Source organism: Thamnophis elegans, chromosome 9 (genome assembly GCF_009769535.1).
Source record: "Thamnophis elegans isolate rThaEle1 chromosome 9, rThaEle1.pri, whole genome shotgun sequence".
In the NCBI taxonomy this organism is placed as follows: Eukaryota; Metazoa; Chordata; class Lepidosauria; order Squamata; family Colubridae; genus Thamnophis; species Thamnophis elegans.
Window position 1 is genome coordinate 64,875,019 of NC_045549.1, and position 22,195 is coordinate 64,897,213.

A 22,195-nucleotide genomic window follows, 5' to 3' on the forward strand; every position below is an offset into this window, starting at 1 on the left:
GCAAGAGAGTTGTTAAGTGAGTTTCACCACATTTGCAAGTTGGCCATGCCCACCCAGTCACATGACTGCCAAGCCACACCCAATCACATGGCCGGCAAGCCACTCCCACAAACCAGGCCACACCTACAGAAGAGGTTTTAAAAAAATTTGAAACCCACCACTGCATTGAATTAAATATTGAGCACGGACATGGAAGTTAATGCTCAGATGGTTAGAAACTTGGGAACACAAGGAATAGAGAACATACCTTAGAATAATTTTGTAATTCCTAAATAATAATTCATAGAATGTAACATTTTGCTTACAACTGAAAAAGGGCAAATTAAACTTTGAGCAATATGAATAATTACATTCACATAGAAGGCCAAATTATATTTCTATGGCTACTACTGTGTCTTAATGTAGCATGTTTTAATGTTTTGGAGTCTAACCAAACACTATGGCACTAAGAGAAATTGGATGCACCTGATAAAAAGAATACTTTTAATGTAAAGATGATTTAAAGCATAACAATAATCAGAATGTTATTGGACTTGTTTTCAACATTCTTAAAGTAACCCACGAAAGTAAGTAAACATAAGGAAAGCCAAATGAACCTTAAAAACTACCAGAGCAGTGTAATAATTTTCAATATGTTTTTCCCCCTAAATTATCTTCTTTTTCTTTCATCATAGCTATTTAATTTTTGAGACTTGCAATTTCCATCAGCTGCAGTATGTTACCAATCAGGGTGGGACCAAAATGGAGACTGCAAGTTGTCAGTATTTTCTTCTCCTTTGACAGGAAACTTTTTGATGCCTTTAACTGTGTAGTTCTGTTGCCATCACTGCACATGGCTTGGGAGAATCTTAGAGTTGTCTGTTTTTCCCCTTGAGAATTTCACATGCTTTTGTGAGATTGCTCATACAATAAATAGTCATATCTTGTATATCACATTTGATAAGCATTGAAACTATGACAATCTTTCTCTCATCAATAATCAAACAGCTATTATAACAGAAAGAAAAGTAGAATGTGTCACTATTCTAGTTGTCATATACTGGTACCAACGTACAAAGCCTTGGTAAGACCACACTTAGAATACTGCATCCAGTTTTGGTCACCCCAATACAAAAAGAATATTTAAACTATGGAAAGAGTTTAGAGAAGAGCAACAAAGATGATTAGAGGCCTGGAAGCTAAAACATACAATGAACGATTACAGGAATTGGGTATATATTATTTGGGTATATCAGGGGTGATATGAAAGCAGTCTTCCAATACATAAAGGACTGCCACAAGGAAGGGGGGGCAACTTATTTACCAAAGCACCTAGGCAGGACAAGAAACAATGGATGGAAAGCTGTTCTGACCACCCTTGTCCCACACCAACAGACTCTCCGAGCCAAAGATAAGGTACGGCATTTAATTAACAGACAGACAGGTCCTTGGCAACAAACCGGCACAGATAAGCCTTGGCAGAAATCCAACACAGATAAACTGTGGCAGCAATCCAGCCTACCAAGCTCACAATAATGTTCTCCGACATTAGTTCCTGCATTGACTTCTGCAAAAGGGCGTGTGCACAAGCAGTCTTTTTTATAGTCTGGAGGGGAGCCTAATTACCACCAGCTGAGTGCAATTACCTCCTGTACTTGCGCAACTGTTCCTGACGCCTATTAGCTCTCCGGTGCCGAGCATCTAGGAACACCTCCCTTGGCTCCTCCCCACTGCTGACATCTGGATCACACTCCCTTGTCTCCTCCACACTGGTCCAAGGCCCAGGTGCCTCCTGGTGGCTAACCAGCCTCTCTGTGCCCTGCTCGGAGTCGGAACCCTGTCCAGGGTCCTCCACATCCCCCAGAGCCGACTCATAGGGCCCCTCACTGTCGGAGTCTGGTGGCAGCTCCAATGGCTCCTGCTGGGCCACAACAGAAAGCTAACCAAGGAAATAAGCAACCTAGAACTAAGGAGAAATTTCCTGACAATTAAAACAACCAGTGAAACAAATTGCCTCAGAAATTGTGAGTGCCTCCATCATTGGAGACTTTTAAGAAGAGGCTGGATAGCCATTTATCAGAAATAGAACAGGTCTCCTGAGAGAGCAAAGGATTGGACTAGATGACCTTAAAGGCCCCTTCTAACTCTGTTACTGTTAGTTTATTTTGAATCCTGTCTTGAAATATGATCGGCTGGTACACATTTTATTTTTAAAAAAAATTAAGTTCCAAAAAAAAAATAAATCTTGGGACACATTGGAATAATTTGGTTTTGTTTACCTGTAACCAATATACTAGCATTAATTTCAGCATCTACTCAGTCGAAGTCTATAAATATTAGGAGGTTGACACATCCCAATTAGCCCCATTGCAACGGAGTATGAACTGAATATGTGATAGTGGAAGCTGATTATCTTTCATTAGAATGTGCCAGCGAGTACAGAAAATTAAGTGCAAAACAAAATAAAACCCTTTTCCTCTCTGTCTTACAAATGCACAGAAATGCACACCTACAATTTAGCAATCTATTCGAGGCAGGAGTTCTAGTACTGGGTATATATATATCTATATTATAAATATGACTGGTATATTTGTGACTCAGTTGCATTGCCCTAGGACTGGAAAACGTACCAATTTGAGGGACCTGGAAATACAATAAGTGATTCTAGAGAAGAAAATTTGTTGGTAAACAGTATTCCCCCCCCCCCCGTCTCCTTATTTAAAAGACTCCTGAAAAGTAGCAGTGGGAACCATCTGTCACTTTTCCCAGCTGCTCTTTCATCATACTTCCCCAAAATGTACAAAAGGAGCAACACAACATTTTGACAGACTCAAGTATCACAACAACACTGCAGAAGGTTTCTCGATTTCAAACTTCCAGTTCCTTATTTCCTGATTCCTGACTCTTTGACCCCCCTTCACCTATAATGGCAACTACATAAACAAGTCCATGCAGGGTTTTTTCAAACATTTTTCAAACCTGATTTGTCATTGTTTTGCCTCTATTTGCAAATCACCTAGCTGGCATGATGCCTGGGAACACATTCACAATCACCCTATTTCTAAACTAGTGTGTTTAAGCATTATACGAAAACACTGCTAAAGTTGAATATGTATGTATATTTCTAACTATTTTATGTTGACAATAATAGAATTCTTTATTGGCCAAGTGTGATTGGACATACAAGAAATTTGTCTTTGGTGCATATGCTTTCAGTGTACATAAAATCAATAAAGCTAATGTTGATGGAAAGCAGCTAGACAGACAAAAGAAAATTCAGACTATTTAAGCACAAAAAAAATTCTGATACATTTGTGCAGTCCAATGAATATAAAACAAGGAAACCAAATAGATTTTTCAGTGTGTCTTATAAAGTTTGGACTGTCTTGTACTTATCTCAATGTCTGCTCATTCAGTTAATAATGATGCAGACAAACAGGCAGGCAGGCAAACATGCACACAAATTATCTTATTTTAATTCAAGAAACTCATAGCAATATTTATGATTCTTCCATCTCTTCTCAGTTAGTTTTCTATAGGGAATGTCTACAGGAAGGAGGAAGAATAGTGGTATATTCACTGCTTTGAGTTTATATTTGTGTGTGTGCGTGTGTGTATACACACATATGGTGAGATAAACATTGTTTTAAAAAACATATTCACCTTTTTCCTCTCCCATTTTTTTCAAGGGAGAACAGAACGATGAACAATTTGCTATAGGCAGATGTGATATTATTGAGATCTTCATTTAAGAAGGACCCAAGGGATGGGTTTATGACTGTCGTGTTCTTGAATATGTTGTGGGGAGCCCTCTCCCCTAGAAGAATGAAATATTTGGGGAAATATAAAAAAGGCAGAATGTTATATTTTCCTAAAGGATCCATGGTGAAACATGCTCTTAAAGACAGAAAGCAGTCCCCAAGTCTTTCTTAATAGGCCACAGCAGATGCCAGCACTGAAGAGATAAAGAGCTTACTGAAAGAGGAAGACAGGTATCTAGATACATAGCTCTATTCATATGCAAGGCAAAAATTGCAGGCAGAAATCCATTCAAGACAGGATAGATATTTTGAAACTCCTTGCAGCACAGCTAGCAAAGGCATAATAATTAGAAAGCAGCCCTTCACCCAAGATCCAACACAGGACGAAAGCCATTAGCCATAATAGGAATTGCCCAACACCCTTTCAGAATACAAGCCCCCTTCATTGCATCATCCCCATAACAATTAAAACTTCAAAGTCATAGAAACTTATAAAGATCCATCCACTCATTCAACCATTAGTTCAGGTGACCCAAAACTGCTGTGTTGGTTCTGTTCATCATTAAATTTTCTTTCCAATCAGCCTCCATGTTGTTTCCAGCTTCTTTCTCCCAGCTTGGAACTGAACCAGATGCATATTCCTTCCAATAATATGATGGTGCTATCTATTCAGTCATGTCTTATTTAGAGTGAGGATGTCATATTGGAATCTTCTACATATATAAAAGGCAAATACCACTCACTCATCACGAAATCTACAGAACCGTAAAGCCTACAAACTTGAAATTTGGCACATATGTTCCCCTTGGCTTCTAGGTGCTCGCTAAGGAAGGATTTTTCAAAATGACCATCAGATCATTAGCATTTCTTATACAGTAATTAACATGCTCTGGTGCTAAGAAGTTCTACTCCCCCTCCCCACCTGAAAAGAACTCTTTTCCAACTGCCAGTTGCCTCACATTCCGTTACCTCAGTTCAAACTGGCAGACGTTCCACTCCTTCACTCAGGAGCGGTCTGAGGCTCCTTACAGTACTAAATGCTGGTACCTTACCAAAATGTCTATGCTTTCCATCTATGGAACTGCTTCTGGACTCAAGGCAGCAGGAGCTGTGTTTCAATCATCGACCATCACTGAGCCAACAGATTATGAACCAAATTTCCCCTGCACAGCCCAATCACATAGTTTCACCAGGAAGCACGGGTATCACAGACACAAGCAATAGAACAAAATCAAACTAGTATTTTAGAATTCAAAAGAGCTGAGAGAATTCACCCATCGGGTCGTCGTCCACAAATTTGGTGGAGAATTTTGAAAGTAATTTCTGACCAGTTGTATTCACAGTAACCCTGTGAGACACAGAAAGCTGAGGGAGAATAAGGCAATGTGTTTGCCTTGCTAAGAAATAGCGTGATTTTGTCTGCTTTTGGCTTAGCCTGAAAAAAAAAAAAACCCTGTCTTAGTTTGATTTGTGAGCCCGAAGATTAACTGCTTAGGAAACAAATGGCCAGGACAGCAGCTGAATATTAGTCACCTCCGCTCCAGCACCATATTCTAAAAAAATTTAGAGGTTTGACGTTTTTGTTGTTGTCATTCTTCAATTCTTCCATTTGCTTTTTGAAGTAGAAAGATTTAAATCAGGATATATGAACCAATTTTCAGCAAAGCAGATAAACAAAGCTTATGAATGCCAGCCAAATAATAAGAAAGGAAATGCTGACACAGCCCCTCATTATGATATTGTGCATCGCTATAATGGCGCCTGCAACTGATGTTCTGGCAACTCTTTTGTTGGAACCGCAACTCATTGAATTTATCTGGCATTCAGAAAAATTACTGCAAGTGGCCAAAATGTTTATCCCATCATTATCGTATTGACAATATTCCTTTTATCCCACAGGAGGCCAAATAATGAGCAGAATTCGAGCAAATGTGTGAAGCGTGTGCACGAGTAGCATCTGTTATGTTCTTCCTTGGCAATATTGTTTCATGTGGGAAAATCCAGGCCAAGAGCAAAAACACTTTCTAGGAAGCCGTTGCTATGAATCAGTCATTATTGCCTTTTGTGTAGCTGCTAATGCTAAGTGTTAAAAAAAGGTTTTTTCGGTTCATTGGTTGGCAGGGGAACAAAGCATCGGTTAGCAGCATGCTTGCATTTATGCATACATCCATTATTATACTCCAGGTTTTTTTTCCAAGCGGATGCAAGTACTTTCGTTCTTCCTGACATTGTAAAGCGGCAAACAAAATAAAGATATATTTAGTTGAACAGAAGAGCGGGGAGACAATATACTCTGAATATAAAGAATCATAAGAAAAGTAGAAAGAGTAATATTCTTTTGCTCGTGCTAAGGACTTCTGTTTGTTATTAGAATAACAGAGTTGGAAGGGACCTTGGAGGTCTTCTAGTCCAACCCCCTGCTCAGGCAGGAAACCCTACACCACTTCAGACAAATGGCTATCCAACATCTTCTTTAAAAATCCCAGTGTTGGAGCATTCACAACTTCTGGAGGCAAGTTGTTCCACTGATTAATTGTTTTAACTGTCAGGAAATTTATCCTCAGTCCTAAGTTGCTTTTCTCCTTGATTAGTTTCCACCCATTGCTTCTTGTTCTACCCTCAGGTGCTTTGAGAATAGCTTGACTCCCTCTTCTTTGTGGCAACCCCTGAGATATTGGAACACGGCTATCATGTCTCCCCTAGTCCTTCTTTTCATTTAACTAGACATACCCAGTTCCTGCAACCGTTCTTCATGTTTTAGCCTCCCGTTCCCTAATCATCTTTGTTGCTGTTCTATGCACTCTTTCTAGAGTCTCCACATCTTTTTTACATGGTGGTGAGCAAAACTGAATGCAGTATTCCAAGTGTGGCCTTACCAAGGCCACACTTGGTATTAACACTTCATGTGATCTTGATTCTATCCCTCTGTTTATGCAGCCTAGAACTGTGTTGGCTTTTTTGTCAGCTGCTACACATTACTTTGGCTGGGTTTTCATGTATCGTACAACCATTAGAACAAGAATTCATAAATTCATAACCTATCTTGTCAGGTTTAATACTTCACCGACAGCATATGAAAATAATTCACAATCCTGTAAAATTCTTCTATTATTACTTTTCTCCATGCAACCACACTGAAAATCTAAGTCAAGTTTATGCCAATGGCTAGATGGAAATAATAGGATTGGGCAGCTCTGGAAATTTTGATTGGCTTAAATGTTTTGATTTGTTTCAGTTTGTTTCGGCAACCTTTTAAATTTGGCAAACATCCATAGATATTTTTATTTGCAATTCTCTAATTACATATATTTTCATGCTTACTTTTTTTTAAGAGGCACGCTTTCCCCAAACATTATCCCTTAACCAATTTTGGCTGAATTTGTCTTCCTGATGAATATTTATATATACTGCCATTTCACTGAAAGATTTTTATATTGTTTTTCTTTCGAGGCATTGAAAGTGCAACTGTATGCATACAAGTTTCTTTTCTGTATGAATACATTTTGGGAAAGTGTGGAATATATATGTTTGCGTAAATACCGTGTTTGGGTCAAACGTTTTTTTTTTTCAACCATCTGTAGGTATTTGAGGGGCTGCTGCAAAGAAGAGTGGGTCAAATTATTCTCCAAACCAGAGGGCAGGAGAAGAAATAATGGTTGGAAAGTAATCGAAGAGAGAAACAACTTGGAATTAAGGAAAAACTTCCTAACAGTGAGGACAATTAATCAGTGGAACAGCTTTCCACCAGAAATCGTGAGCGCTCCATCACTGGAGGTTTTTAAGAAGAAACAGGACAGTCACTTGTCTAAGATTGTATAGGTTCTCCTGCTTAAGCAGGAGGCTGGACTAAAAGACCTCCAAGGTTCCTTCCAGCTCTATTCTAGAATTATAAGTTAGGATGTCAATTTTAGTACATGATCAGTGGCTCTATCAGGTGATAAATACTGGTTGGTACCTTTTTATATTTATTTTCTCTTGCCAAAGTCATTGTACTCAGATGTTTTTGTAGTGAATAACACTTGAACATTCACTATCAGGTAGCTGTAGAATGGCTTGGAGTCATCCAGCAAGAAGATGATCCCAATCAGTCCCTCAATTTACTGCTATATACAGTAATATATCTGTAGCTATAGCTATATCAGAAAGTATTCAGATTCCCTTCACTTTTGTCAATTTTTTTAATGCTGCAGCCTGATTCTACAGTTGTTGAAATTCATTTTTTCTTATTAATCATCTTCTCTCCCTGTGTGTGTGTGTGTGTGTGTGTGTGTGTGTGTGTTTTCCAGCATAACTCTAGAACACCTCGAGCAATTACAACCAAACTTGGTACACAGATGACTTATTCTCTGGAAATAAATACTGTGGTGGGGTAAGACACCCCTAAAACCCCTCGGAGTGTGTGTTCTGTTACGATACCGTCTGTTGTGCCTTCAAATGGATTCTACTGTACAGCACAGTGGTGTTGCCATGGTAACTGCTTCACAGTACTTCACAAGGGGGCTCCCTCTGGTAAGGGGAAAAATCCAACATTATGTTTGGTCCGGACATTTTCCCTCTATAAGTAAATACCAGGACAATGCCAGGTTGTCAGCTAGTACCCCATAATGACAAAGTGAAATCAGAATTTTAGAAATGTCTGTACGTTTGTTTAAAAAAACAGAAGACCAGTGGCTTTCAAATGTCTAGGGAGATTCTCAGTCACCCATGGTTGAGCCAAAAGTGCTTTTCAAAAGGCATCTGGACTTTGTTTGTTTGTTTATTTGTTTTTCTTGAAGATGTTTCGCTTCTCATCTAAAAAGCTTCTTCAGAACTTGGATGAGAAGCTAAATGTCTTCAAGTCAAAAATGAAGAAAGTCCAGTTATCTTTTGAAGAACACCTTTGGAAATAGCTATCAAACTCTCAAGAGTTTTGGTGGGGAAGGGTTGAGGTCTTCTGTCTTACTCCATGGGCTTAGCTATACTGTTTTAAGTTCTGTAGGTATCAATTCAATGTTCAAGTAAGCAAGCATGTACAGTATCATTAACATAAATCTGAACATTGCTGGATGAATTTCACCACTGTTATTTTCACCTGCTCCTAGCAATCTGCGTGTGTCAGTTGGTCCTTCTGCAAAGGTATTACTTTTAAGTTAAGAGAGATGACAAGCAAGCATACAATCAGCAGCTGCCATGCATAATCCTTACACATGGAGGTTTTTGGGTCTCCTGAGAATAGATACTAAACAATGCTAAGAAAGAAAAATGGCTCCTAATCGCAATGCCTGGCATTGTTACAGCTGACTGCAAACTAAACCGATAGTGCCTCCATTCTCCATGAGATATTTAATTTTCTTTTAGATAGATGGCTATGCCTGGTGTCAGTACATATAATGTCATTTGTCAGCAGTGACTCCACAGAGTGATAGGGAAGCACTGAAGTTTCCCATGGGAAGATATTAAAAACAAGCCTTTTTAAAGCAGAACTTATAGACTCTAAATTGAAACACTATCATACTGCAAGAAGCTGTTGTGACCCGCCAGCGGTCAGTGGAGCTGGTGGCAGATTCTGTCAGTGAGGAGGTTGGGGAGGAACATGGGCCAGTCCTGGAGTCTGGGGAACACTCTGATGAGTGCCCTGTGTCAGAGGCGAAGGCCGCCCAACAGTTATCATCTGCCTTTGGAGTCAGAGATCAGTGGGACAGAAGAACAGCTGGAGTATGTTCCTGATGTGTGCATGCACAGAGTTGCCAGGAGAAGGGAACAGTTAAGGAACAAGGACCAACTCAGGAGTAAAGGCACAGGTGGATGGTGAATGGCCCCTCCCAGAGGAAATAAAAGAGGAGCAAAAGGGGAGTGGAGTTTGCAGGAGACAATTAGTTTGCTTAATTAGTGTGAAGATTTGTTCAAGACACTCAGAGACTCCCTGCCAAGTATTTTCTTGTACAGCATTGCGTTTGGAATTTATTGGCCTGGCAGCTCTCCAACCTGATAAGGTCTGTGCTTGCAAATTTCAAGCTTGAAAGACTGTTTGCTGGGACTTTGCTTGATATGATTGAGAGGAATTCACATTAGCTTAATAAAAAGGGGTTTTGTCGGGACAAGGAGTCTGCTTCATGATTTTGTGAAGCCTAGGTCAGAACAGAAGCAACATTGCAAACGTCGTTCATTTGTTGCTAGAAATGAAATTAAGATTTGGAATTTTGAGTAACTTGAATCCTTTCTTAATTATATGAATGTATTGGAAATATATTATAACTTAAAAGGAAGTTTTAATTGATTATGATAAACAAATTTTTAAAAGGAGTTCATGCACCAAATAATTGTTATATGAATGAAAAAAATTAACTTCAAAATTAATAATCATCATCCTAAGAATAAGAAGAAAGGGGGAACGAATCTTGAAAGTTATATTAGAAACAGAACTCTGTTGTTCGTTATAGTTCAAACGTCTTTTTTAAATTGCAGCAAGAAATGTTTATAAAAAATATATAAACATTGGGAAGAAAAAAAGTTTATAGAAAAATAAAGAGTGCAAGGCAAGCTAAGAAGAACATATGTATTTGTTCCCATTATAAACGAATGTCTATCTCTATTTACTTCACACAAACAAAGCATTCCCAAATGTGACAAGAACGGTTAAATAAATTATTGTATTGTTTATTATTTATTCAGTTCTCTTCCCATTTCATGAAAAAGAAGTATTTAATTATTTTTCCTTCCATGGAAAAAATAACTTGCCCCTCTTCAGTTTTTTGTCAGAAGAGAAGAGTGTTCTGATCTAACCCTTCCAAGATCATGAAGCAGACTCCTCATCCCAGTAAACTCTCTTTTATTTAGGTTAAAGGGAATTCCTCTCCAGCAAAGTCCCATCAAATAGTCTTTCATGAGATTTCATAACTACAAACCTTTATCAGGCTTGGAGAGTTGCCAGGCAGATATCTTCCAAACGTCATGCTGTAGCAGCAATTACTTTGCAAGAAGTCAGAAACAGATAATTGTCTCCTGCAAACTCCACTCCCCTTTTGCTCCTCTTTATTCCCTATGGGAGGGGCCATTCACTGTCCACCTGTGCCTTTACTCCTGAGTTGGCCCTTGTTCCTTAGCTGTTCCCTTCTCCTGGCAGCTCTGGGCATGCACACTTCGGGAACATGCTCCAGCTGTTCTTCGGCCCCACTGATCTCCAACTCAAGAAGACAGCTGATAACTGTCGGAAGGTGCTGGCCCCATCTCTGTCTCCGACACAGAGCCCTCATCAGAGCCTTCCCCAGATTCCAGAGGTGTCAAAGTCAAGGCCCACAAGGCCATCCTGGAAAGTGTAAGGGGCCTGCCCGCATTGCTTTGACCCAGCCTACCCAATGCTAAGAGGAAACATCAGGCCCGCGTGGCTTCAGCCCTATCTACCGTGTGCGAAGTGGAAATATGCCAGCAATTTGGGGAGTGGCTTTGAGCTGGCCATGCCCACCAGTCAGCCACGCCTCCCCAAGGTCAACCACAGCCCTGATGCAGCCCTCAATGAAATTGAGTTTGACACCCCTGCTCTAGATGTATCTGCTAGGAGGGTGTCTGTTCCAATGTTACTCCAAGGTACTTTGGATGAGAATTATAGAATAATTATAATACAATTACTAAGTTGTTGTTTAAGTAGACCTTTGGGGCTTCATATGATAGTTTGTTGTTAAGGTGGAAAATATGTAGTTACTGTTTTGCTGATACTAGTGAGTCTCCAGTCAGTGAAGAATTTTCCCAAGTTTCTTACTAGGTATATGTACTGACTTTACAGTGGTAGAGACTAACTTGATTTTGCACCTAATAACGGCAGTAAGACTGTTGGTGGCGCAATACTGGAAGAAGGAAGACCTGCCTACAACTCAAGAATGGACATTGAAAGTTACAAACTTAGCCGAGATGGCTAAAATATCGGCATATCTTAAAGATCACTCAAATGAGAGATATAAACGAGACTGGGAAAAATGGATTGACTATATACAAAATAAATACGGGACCAAGAAATTCCAGTTAGCCTATGCTTAAGATCAGAAATGATTTAAATTGTTTAAAGTTAGTTCAGCAAGAAGAAGCTAAGATCAATATAGAGATGTCATTAATTTCTTTATTTCTTTTTTCTCAATAGATTTTAGACTGTGTTTGTTAAAAATCCATACCGTGTACGGGTTCTGGGAAGTCGGGGGAGAGGAGGAGGGGGGTTGGGGGGGAGGGGGGAGGGAGGGAGGGGTATACATTAGGCTAGACAAGAATTTGGTGGTAAACTAGAACTATTTTGACACACAAAAAATTGTATTCCTATGTCTTACTGATTGAGGAATGATGAAATGTTTGTTTTAAAAGAAATAAAACTTTTGAACCTAAAAAAAAACAAAAGAATTTCCCCAAGTTTTTAAGATCTTTGGACAGAGACATCCATGCATTTTTCTTTTACTGCTATGGCTAAATTATTACTGTATCCAGAATATCCTATGGTATTATCAATATTTTCAGATGCTACATTTCAGATGTAGAGGACTTCGCATGAATTATATTATTTTCTTGTTCCGCTTTGTCCTAAACATCAGGGATTGAAGACTTCTGAAAAGGGGGGTTAGCTTTCCATTTCCTTCAAAATTATCATATAGGAGCATCAGACTCTTAGAGGAATCCTCATACTGTAGGCAATTACTAATTGTGACATTGCATTCTGCATTAGGAGAGCCAAATCATAGCATTAGATCGGTTTTCTTTAGGAAAGGAGGGAAGGTTACCTTAGCAACTGTTAAAATAATTGTTTAAATGAGTTGGTCTCCCTCAACTATTGAGACTTTTCATTATTTCTCTGAGATGTAATCATTCTAATCGGTTGTTTAGAGTCATAGCAAAAGTAGAGTGATAGCTTCAATATTTCTGGACTATGCCTGATAGCTTCGTAAAGATAAGCTGGGCTAAAAGCAGCTACCCCTGATGAATACCAAAGTGGTCATTGAAGTAGAAGAAGGAAAGGGCCTCTCCTCAGCCGTTGCCCTTCTTGCTTCCCAAGCCTCCCCCTTTGATGCAGCTCAACCCCAACGAAGGTGTGCGCCCTGTAGGAGCTCCTGGGCCGGAACAGTCACCGAAAAGTGCCTGCATGGGAGGCCGACTGGACTGGCCTGCTGGGAAGCCCGTCAGTCTTCTGGCACCTCTCCTTCCCCTGCGCGGGGAACCCGAGCTCCTCCTTCCCTTCGGTCCGGCTTCTCGCCAGCCTATCTGCGGGAGGTTCCTCAACGACCCCTGTGAAAAGATCATTAGACCCCCAAAGGGGTTGCAACCCAAAGGTTGACAACTGCAGATCTATGGAATATTTTGTCACCTACCTTCCTTCTCTTCCATTTTCCTTTGAAGATTTTGTAATTGAAACTGGAACATGCCATCATCTTATTTTAGAGCTGTTCTTTTTTTTAAAAAAAATGGAAGTTGTTATTTATAAGACAAATCTTTATTTATTCTGTTCAAAATAAATTTGCTATTATTTACTGCTCTGTCTATTCTTGTTCTATTTAATTCCCTCTACTGCATCTTTAACAGGATTGCATAACTTAGTTGTACAGATGCCTTTGCTATGAAATAAATAGATACAATCCATTAGAAGGGATGAAGAACAAGGCAATTAAATACATTACTAAAAAGTTGCATGATGTATGACACTGACTTTTACTAGCCTTTTATTCCGTATGAAGGTCGCACAGAGATTTCTTTGACAAATTAGCATCATTGACTGGGTAACAGCTGACAAGGGATGCGAAATAAGGTTATAATAATAACAAGTGAAAAGAATCCTATGCCACCAAAATATTCCTTTCTCTGCACATTCACGTAGCTGAAAATAATAAATAGCATTAATCATGCTAATATAATGCAGTATTTCCTTGTGCCCTGACATAATCCATTTAAATATTCAAGAAGCTGTTATATCCTCCTGAACTTTAGACGTATCATATCATATTAATTCTGTACAATTAAATAGGAGTTGGCAGAAGCACTCTGAACAAAAAAGGCAACTTCTTCAATGAGAGATTTATCTTGATGATGTTGTAATTAGTCCTTTTGTGGGGATGGGTGTAAATATATATTTCGAACACTCGACACTTGCTCACTCATTTTCTTTCTCGCTGTATCTTTCTGTATGTATGTGTGCATTTTTTCAAGCAAACATGTTCAGCTTCATTCTGAGTCTTCCTATTATATCAATAAAAATATATTTAGGAGCATCAATATTTCAGCCAGGTGCTGTGAACATTGATTATGTATTGCAATCAACAATCTTGAAGTGGTGATTTCGCCTTGTTCTTCTATACACATCTAATCAATACACTTTTGAAAAACACAGGTAGTTTTGCACATTCTTGTGTCAAATTAGCAGAGCTGAAATGGCTGGCAGGTCTGCCTTGGCTTTTCATGTGACAAAATGAAATATTACTCACTTCCTTCTCAGTTTCTGAAGTCTAAAAGAAATTTTAAACTATTGGATATTTAAGGTATGGTTCTTCATTAGGCAAATTTTTTGTTTTGTTTTCATGGGGAAACTTGTACCAGATGGTTCTTTCAAGAAAGCAAAATATAATTCTTGCCTTATGAATATTAATAGATCAGCTTTTTTGTCAATGAAGATAAGTTCAATAATTGAAAGATAACAGTAAAGGCTCCCCACGTACATATGTGCTAGTCATTCCCGACTCTAGGGGGCGGTGCTCATCTCCATTTCAAAGCTGAAGAATTAGTGCTGCCCAAAGACGTCTCTGTGGTCATGTGGCCGCCATGGCTAAACACCGAAGGCGCACGGAACGCTGTTACCTTCCCACCAAAGGTGATTCCTATTTTTCTACTTGCATTTTTTACTAGAATGGCAGAAGCTGGGACAAGTAACAGGAACTCACTCTGTTACATGGTACTAGGACTGCTGACCTTCTGATCAACAAGCTCAGCGTCTTAGCCACTGAGCCACCGTATCCCTAAGTTCAATAATTATGGCTTCTTTATTATCATGGTATATTCTTTCTCATTTTTTGTGATCTTATTAATCTCAGAATTCTTATTCCAGCCTCACTTTAGAGGTGGGCAGAATTGAATGGAACATTAAGCCAAGAACCATCAGTTAAGAATCAGTAAACACTTCCATATTAGAGAAATTCCTTTTTGGGGCATCTTCCCTTAATAATACAAATCACAGCAGAATAATCGATCTGCTTAATATATCAGTTTGTAAACAAAATTGTTTTGTTTTCATATATCATACTATAAATAAAAACTAAATAGTTCTAGAAACATAAAACAAGAATTCTAGGAGATCAGGGAAAAAAATTCAGCTTTTAAGGACCAACCTTTGGACACAAAATATGATGAAAATAATAAATATTTTTTTAAAAATATTTCTTCATATTTAATCCCTGAAGAATTTTAGAAAGATATGTTTTTGACATATTTTATATGATAACCTTAAAATTCATACCATAATTATTGTATCAATTTTATTGATTTCTTTCTTAGTTTACTTACATTTTATCTTTTCCTAAAGTCCAGTTTTCTCTGTTATCTTATTTTCAACCCAGGGTATACTCTCCAGTCTATCTTCAGTTCCTTTTTTTTTTCTAAGATTCCAGACTCATATTTCTGAAACCTTATCTGAATGGTATTACATTATTTCAGATCTTAATTCTGTTCAAGCAACAATTCTTTCTTTGGTCACTAAAGCCGAATTGTAAATAAATTTTTTGTCAAGCAGTTAAACCAGGAGTGTGAAACTCGATTTCATGGAGGGCTGAATCAGGGTTGTGTTTGACCTCAGGGGGCTAAGGTAGGCTTGGCCAGGTTGACATCACTCATGTTGGGGGGCCCTGTGGTGGCCCGAGCACTCTGCCAGCGAAAAAGGGCTTCTGAGCTCTTTTTTCAGCTGTGATGGCCTCCTGTAACGCATGCAGCTCTCCCGACAGTGGTGGGTTTCAAAAATTGTTCGAACCTACTCTGTGGGTGTGGCCTCCTTTGTGGGAGTGGCTTGCTGCCCATGTGACTGGATGGGAGTGGCTTGCCACCCATGTGACCGGAAATGAAGATGCCAATGACACTTGTCAGAACCACCTTAAATTACCTCACACACAGCACTGGCATGCCTAAGAATATGATGTAAACTTGTTTTTTAAAGGCATCTTTGGTTTGCGTTAAAACAACTTTGATTGCACCAAAAACGCAGTAGTCATCCTTACCTTTCACAGAGGCACTGAGTTTTATAAAGATGAGCATGATAGTGTAGAATAATCATATCCAAGGACCAGTGGTGGGTTTCAAAAAATGTTGGAACCTCTTCTGTAGGTGTGGCCTGCTTTCCGGGTCCACTGGTGGAACCTCTTCTAACCGGTTCGGTAGATTTGACGAACCAGTTCTACCGAATAGGTGCGAACTGGTAGGAACCCACCTCTGCCTCCCGAGCTCTGTTTTCACTGGCAGAGGCACTATAGGCCAGTTCATTGTTTCCAGAATGGCCCCACAAGCCAAATCTAAGCAGGCTGGATCTGGCCTGTAGGCCTTGAGTTTGACACCCCTGAGTGAAATAGTATGAAACCATAGTACCAATTTTCAGAACTGTATTATCCTACAGTTTGCAATTTATACAGAAACAGTGCTGCTGGGTATCCTCATTCAAGCTTCAGACATAACATATCCTTGATCTTTATGGTACTTCTGACTGTACAGTTAGTGAAACAATAATATAGCCTTTAGCGAATTGAAGAACTTGCTTATAACCTGCCATTACCAGTCAGGTTCAAAGTAACAGTATTATTCGGTATGGCTTCTGGAGTATCATTTTATACATGGTTTATCCAGATCTTGCAGCAAGTCAAACTAGGCAAACCTACTTTACATCCCTATTTTAGCCATATAAAGAAGGCTTTGGATAAGCATTGTTATAGTGCAATCCTATACTTTTTTATTGTTGCTGGTTTAGTAAGGCTTACACCTAGGGAAGTGCATTTTAAATTACAACCTTACTCTTAGATTGACTAGGACTGCCTTCCAGCAGAAGGGAGTATAAATGATTTTAAAACCCATTTTGCTTGAACATTTCCCAGCTACTGAAATGAAAGACATCATCTAATACTTCATTAAAAGAAGAAATTAAAAGACGCTTGCTCCTGGGGAGGAAAGCTATGGCAAATCCAGACAGCATACTAAAAAGCAGAGACATCACCCTGCCAACAAAAGTGTGTCTAGTCAAGGCTGTGGCTTTTCCAGTTGCAATGTATGGTTCTGAAAGTTGGACCATAAGAAAGGCTGAGCGCCAAAAAATGGAGGCCTTTGAACTAGGGTGCTGGAGAAGACTCCTCTGAGTCCCTTGGACTGCAAAGCAATCAAACCGGTCAGTCCTAGAGGAGATCAACCCTGGCTGCTCTTTAGAAGGCCAGATGCTGAAGATGAAACTCAACTATTTTGGCCACCTAATGAAAAGGAAGGACTCACTGGAGAAGAGCCTAATGTTGGGAAAGATTGAGGGCAAAAGAAAAAGGGTATGACAGAGAATGAGGTGGCTGGATGGAGTCACTGAAGCAGTAGGCATGAGCCTTTCTTCTCTCCTGGGGAATTTAAAATCTGTCCCAAATGAGACTGAGATGGAGTCTTATTCAAAAAAAAAAATAGAATTAAATATCTTATCAACCCTGTCTTCATCCATTCTGTGACTTGTTTAAACATGCCATTGTTGTAACGCCATATTTGCAATTCAGATAATCCAGGGTTTTAAGAAACAAAGCGCCCAAATAAAGTTTGGGAGCTTGGCTTAAATTTTAAATGCCACTGGCAGAGGGCAATGACTCATCCTAATAAATTCCAGTGTAAGAGGCTGAAATTCATAATAAATTATTTCTTTGATGTCTGTTTCTGCATTCAGATATTTTACAGGGAGTGCCATTTTTACAGAAGCATTTAGCAAAAATCACTCTGAGTATTCTTCCACTTGAACCCATCCATGGCACAAACACGGAACAGTATTATTATTATTTTTTCTATAATAGCCCCATGCCATTGTTTTCAGGTGGTCTTCAATCCCTAAGTGACATATTTTTAAATTATCTTTAGCTGTATCAGGTTGAAGCCGTCTTTTTCTCCTTTATCCTGATAATGTCAGAGGTTCAGCCTCAAGATATATAAAATCTCTTAGACTTTATCACCCATTCCTTTTGGAGAAAATTCAGGTGGCTGCAGTAAATTGAAATGAAGGCAATAGAGATTGGCAACGGGAACACCAAATGTCATGCTATTATTGCTTTCTGCTCACTCTAAGATAAGAGTAGATGGGATTTTGAGATGGCTTTGGAAAAAGACACTATGAGAGTTATATCGCTGGGAGGTTTTCTCTTGTCTCATTGTCAGCATTGAAATTGCATTCAGATCTGTATTTGAATTAATTTCAGCCCTAGGGTCAGACCAGTGTGGCTTGAATGATATGATTGCAATGCTGTATTTTTTTAATAACAGGATATTGTCATCAGTTTCAATCAGGGGTGGGTTCCTGCGAGTTCTAACCTCTTCTATAGAAGAGGTTCCACAAATCTACAGTGCCGTTTAGAACCGGTTCCAGCTCTCTCCGCCCCTCCCGTTCGCACATCAAGATGAAGAGCGAGAGGAGGAATTCTGGGAGTTGAAGTCCACAAGTCTTAAAGCTGTCAAGTTTGAACACCCCTGGTTTTTTTTTCTAAAGGACTAGGGGTGCAAGGGTCTTGTAACTTGACAGCTTTAAGACTTCCGTGATTCAAATGCCAGAGTTTCTGAACCAACATTTTGGTTGCTAAGCAAGAGCATTGTTAAGTGAGTTTCACCACATTTTACAAGTTGGCCACACCTACTCAGTCACATGGCCGGCAAGCCACTCCCCCAAAGCAGGCCACACCTACAGAAGAGGTTCTAAAAAAAATTGAAACCCACCACTGGTTTCAAAGATCTGAATCAGTGATTCCCAACCTTGGCAACTTGAAGATGTCTGAACAACTCCCAGAATTCCCCGCTGGCTGGGGAATTCTGGGAGTTGAAGTCCAGACATCTTCAAGTTGCCAAGGTTGAGAAACACTGATCTAAATGAATTGGTTGTCAGCAAAACAATATTATGGAAAAAATATTTTAAATTGCAGCTGTACTGCAGCCCCTGAGGTTGTACTATCAGGTTTCAGTTTTTCCTTTCCTTTCCATTATTCTAGTACTGTGATGGCGAACCTATGGCACACGTGCCACAGGTGGGTCGCAGAGCCATATCTGCCTGCACGTGAGCTGTCAGCTCTAGTGTACATGCATGTGGTAGGCTCGTTGGGGCTGTTTTTTTGCCTTCCCCAGACCCCTGACGCTTTCCTGGAGCCTAGGGAGGGCAAAAATGGCCTCCCCCAGCCTCCCGGAGGAAATACCAAGCACAGCTTGGAGATGAGCAGTGAAGCGCATGGGAGAGCATGGAGGTGGAGTTTGTGTGCAGATGCGCATGTGGCACCGGATCCTGTTCGAACCGGTACAGTTGGAATGGGCCCGGCATCATCCACATGAATGCATGCAGCATGCGCATGCGTCTTGCCATCCAGCAACTCCTCCGTGAGCCTCTGTGATGCTCCAGCTGCTTGGCAAAGAGTCGCACAGGTGCTGTACAGGCCGTCCATGTGCGAGGAAGCGTCAAAGACTTTAAAGACCGGTAAGGAGCACGGGTGGGTGGATAGCCCCTCCGGAGCACCGTATTGGAATGGTACCCAGTGCTCCGGGCAGGCTCCAGCATGTCCGTACCGGAGTGTACCGCCTGCAACCCACCACTGGCATGTGGGGACATAAGTGCCAGCAATGCCCTCGCATTTTTGGCACGCAACAACAAAAAGTTTAGCCATCATTATCCTAGTATTTGGATAATGTTCAAGATCTGAAGTTTTTCAGTGAGATTGATTACTTGTATGGCTCTATCTGTCCAGGGAGGTCCTGATTCTTTGATAGTGCAGGAAGGTTTTCGAAGTGCCTTTTTTAAAAAATTGCTATTAAATGGGTGGGCACATTCTGTATCTTCTAAATTAATCATAACCTGAAACCCTCTCTGAAAATCTCCAGGATTAATTTCTGTGAGTCTTAAAGTATATTCTGGCAGGTTGGGAGTAAATGAATAACACTGTAAATTCACAGGCACGTTACTCAATCAGTATTGAATAGTAATCTAATACCCTACACAACAATTTTTATTATTTATTTGATTATTTCATCATAGTTATATGATGTCTCATGCAAGTCATAACAAAAGACAAATTTGGGCACCTCCAGAAGTTGGGAAGCCTTGGACATATCTGGACATATACTCTGAGAATTTATATAGTATATATTCAGACATTAAAATCAACTTCAAATCATTAACAGAAGTAATATTATAGAAAGCAATATAACAACAAGTGAATCACTTCATAAAATGTCACCCATTACAGGCTTATAGTGAATTGTGCTGGGCTTCAAATGGGATCAATTGCAGGAGCAGTCAGTGGTGTGAGTGGAATATGATTGCATATATATACTAGGACAGTGCAATTCTCCCAATATGTAGAAATCTTTGCAATTCTACTTAGTGTAACAAAAAATGGTTACACTAAGATCAATCCATTTTGAGACATCCTTTGGATATTTATGAATGTTCTCATCTCCAAGAATATACATTTTTGGCTTACGCAAGGATAGTTTCAGAAATTCTTGCTGCTCATTATCAGCTCCCAATCAGTTCTCAGACAACTGGGATAAAAAACAAAACTTTTTTAATTTAAAATTTATATTTCCAGTGATGGAACAGGAAAAAAAACCTAGGCATTGGATCACTGAAGTATAAAGTAAACCTTACAATGATCTTAAAATACAGGAGAATTCTGACAACTCAACCACAGAATCTAACCCAATGCACATGCATATTCTTTTGGAACAGAAAATCAAGTCAAATTTATTCCATTATCTTCTTCTACTACTACTTTTTGGCATTTTGAACTATATCTACACTTTGGAGTGGTAGTTAAAGGTGCCAGACTAGAAACCAGGTGACTGTAAATTCTAGTCCTGCTTTATGCACAAAACGAGGAGGGAGATTTTGGGTCACTCATTCTATTGTAGCTCAGGAAACAGGGCAATGGCAAACCACTTCCAGTAATGAAAGAAATTACAATGACTTGCCTAGGCCAGGGGTGAGTTCTGGCCAGCACTTCTGCCAGTTCGCTCATAGGCAGAGGTGGGTTTCTACCAGTTTGCACCAGTTCGGACAAACTGGTAGTGGTAATTTGGCTTGGATCACAGAACCGGCAATGACCCAGGCTGGCCACACCCCCAAACCAGCTCCCCAGTCTCCCCTGCCATTGCCGGTGTTAGGGATGTAACCCTAGTCGTGGCTTGACAATGTATATAAGCCATGATTGTAACAAATGTATCTGTTACTTTAAATGTAAGAGAGAGGTAATTGGATGCTATTGCTTTGAGCAGCCATATAAGGAAGTAGGAACTAGTACGGCGCTCTCCCTGATGCTCTCTGATGCTCCTGATGTTTCCTGAGTTTTACCCATTCTGCTGGTTCTACTGTTGTTCCTGATAATTATTGACTGTTACTGTATGTGCTTAATAATTGGAGAGAAGACTGTGTATTGGATGGTGGCTAGTCTGTATGTTAGTTACCTGTCTACGTGGTGAATCGTGAGTTGAGCAACTGTAAATTCAACGTGTTGTAAATAAACTGTTTATATACTACAAGAATGCTTATAGTCTGATTTTGAAGACTATTCTATTTTTGTTACACAAGTAAAGATATTCTTTGTTTTACCTTCGGTGGCTGTGAGTGACTATTCAGCGACTTATCCATTACTACCTTCTGCTGAGCAACTCTAGCCTCCTAACGGCGATAGACTTAACAGCCGGCGTGTTTCTTATTAGCTTTTCATGGTCTTCGCGCATGAGCAGAACAATTTACAGTGAATTACACATGCGTACACAATGCACACGCGAAGTGAACCAGTGCCAACGCTGGTAGGAACCCACTCCTGGCTATGAGGCATTGCATGCCAAAACAGCAAGACAGACAGACAGTTTTTTTCCCCATTCCATCACTCTGCTAAACAACTAATTCCCATAATACTACCTACTAGGGCTATATTACTATTATCTTTCTCATCTTTCCTATTACCTGTTTCCTTATCTTCTTATGACTATAACTTTGTTGCATGTGTAGTATGATTTATATTAATTGTTTTATTTAGTATTCTAGTATGATTTCTGTTGATTGTTTATTTAGTATTCTATGACTATCACCTAGTATTGTATCTTATGATTTCTGATGAATGTATCTTATGATGATTATGATCATGATTTATCATCAGCTGCTTGTATGTACACTAAGAGCTCATGTACTGGACACAAATTCCTCATGTGTCCAATCACAGTGGCCAATAAAGAATTATATTCTACTCCCAGTTACGTTTCATTGGGTA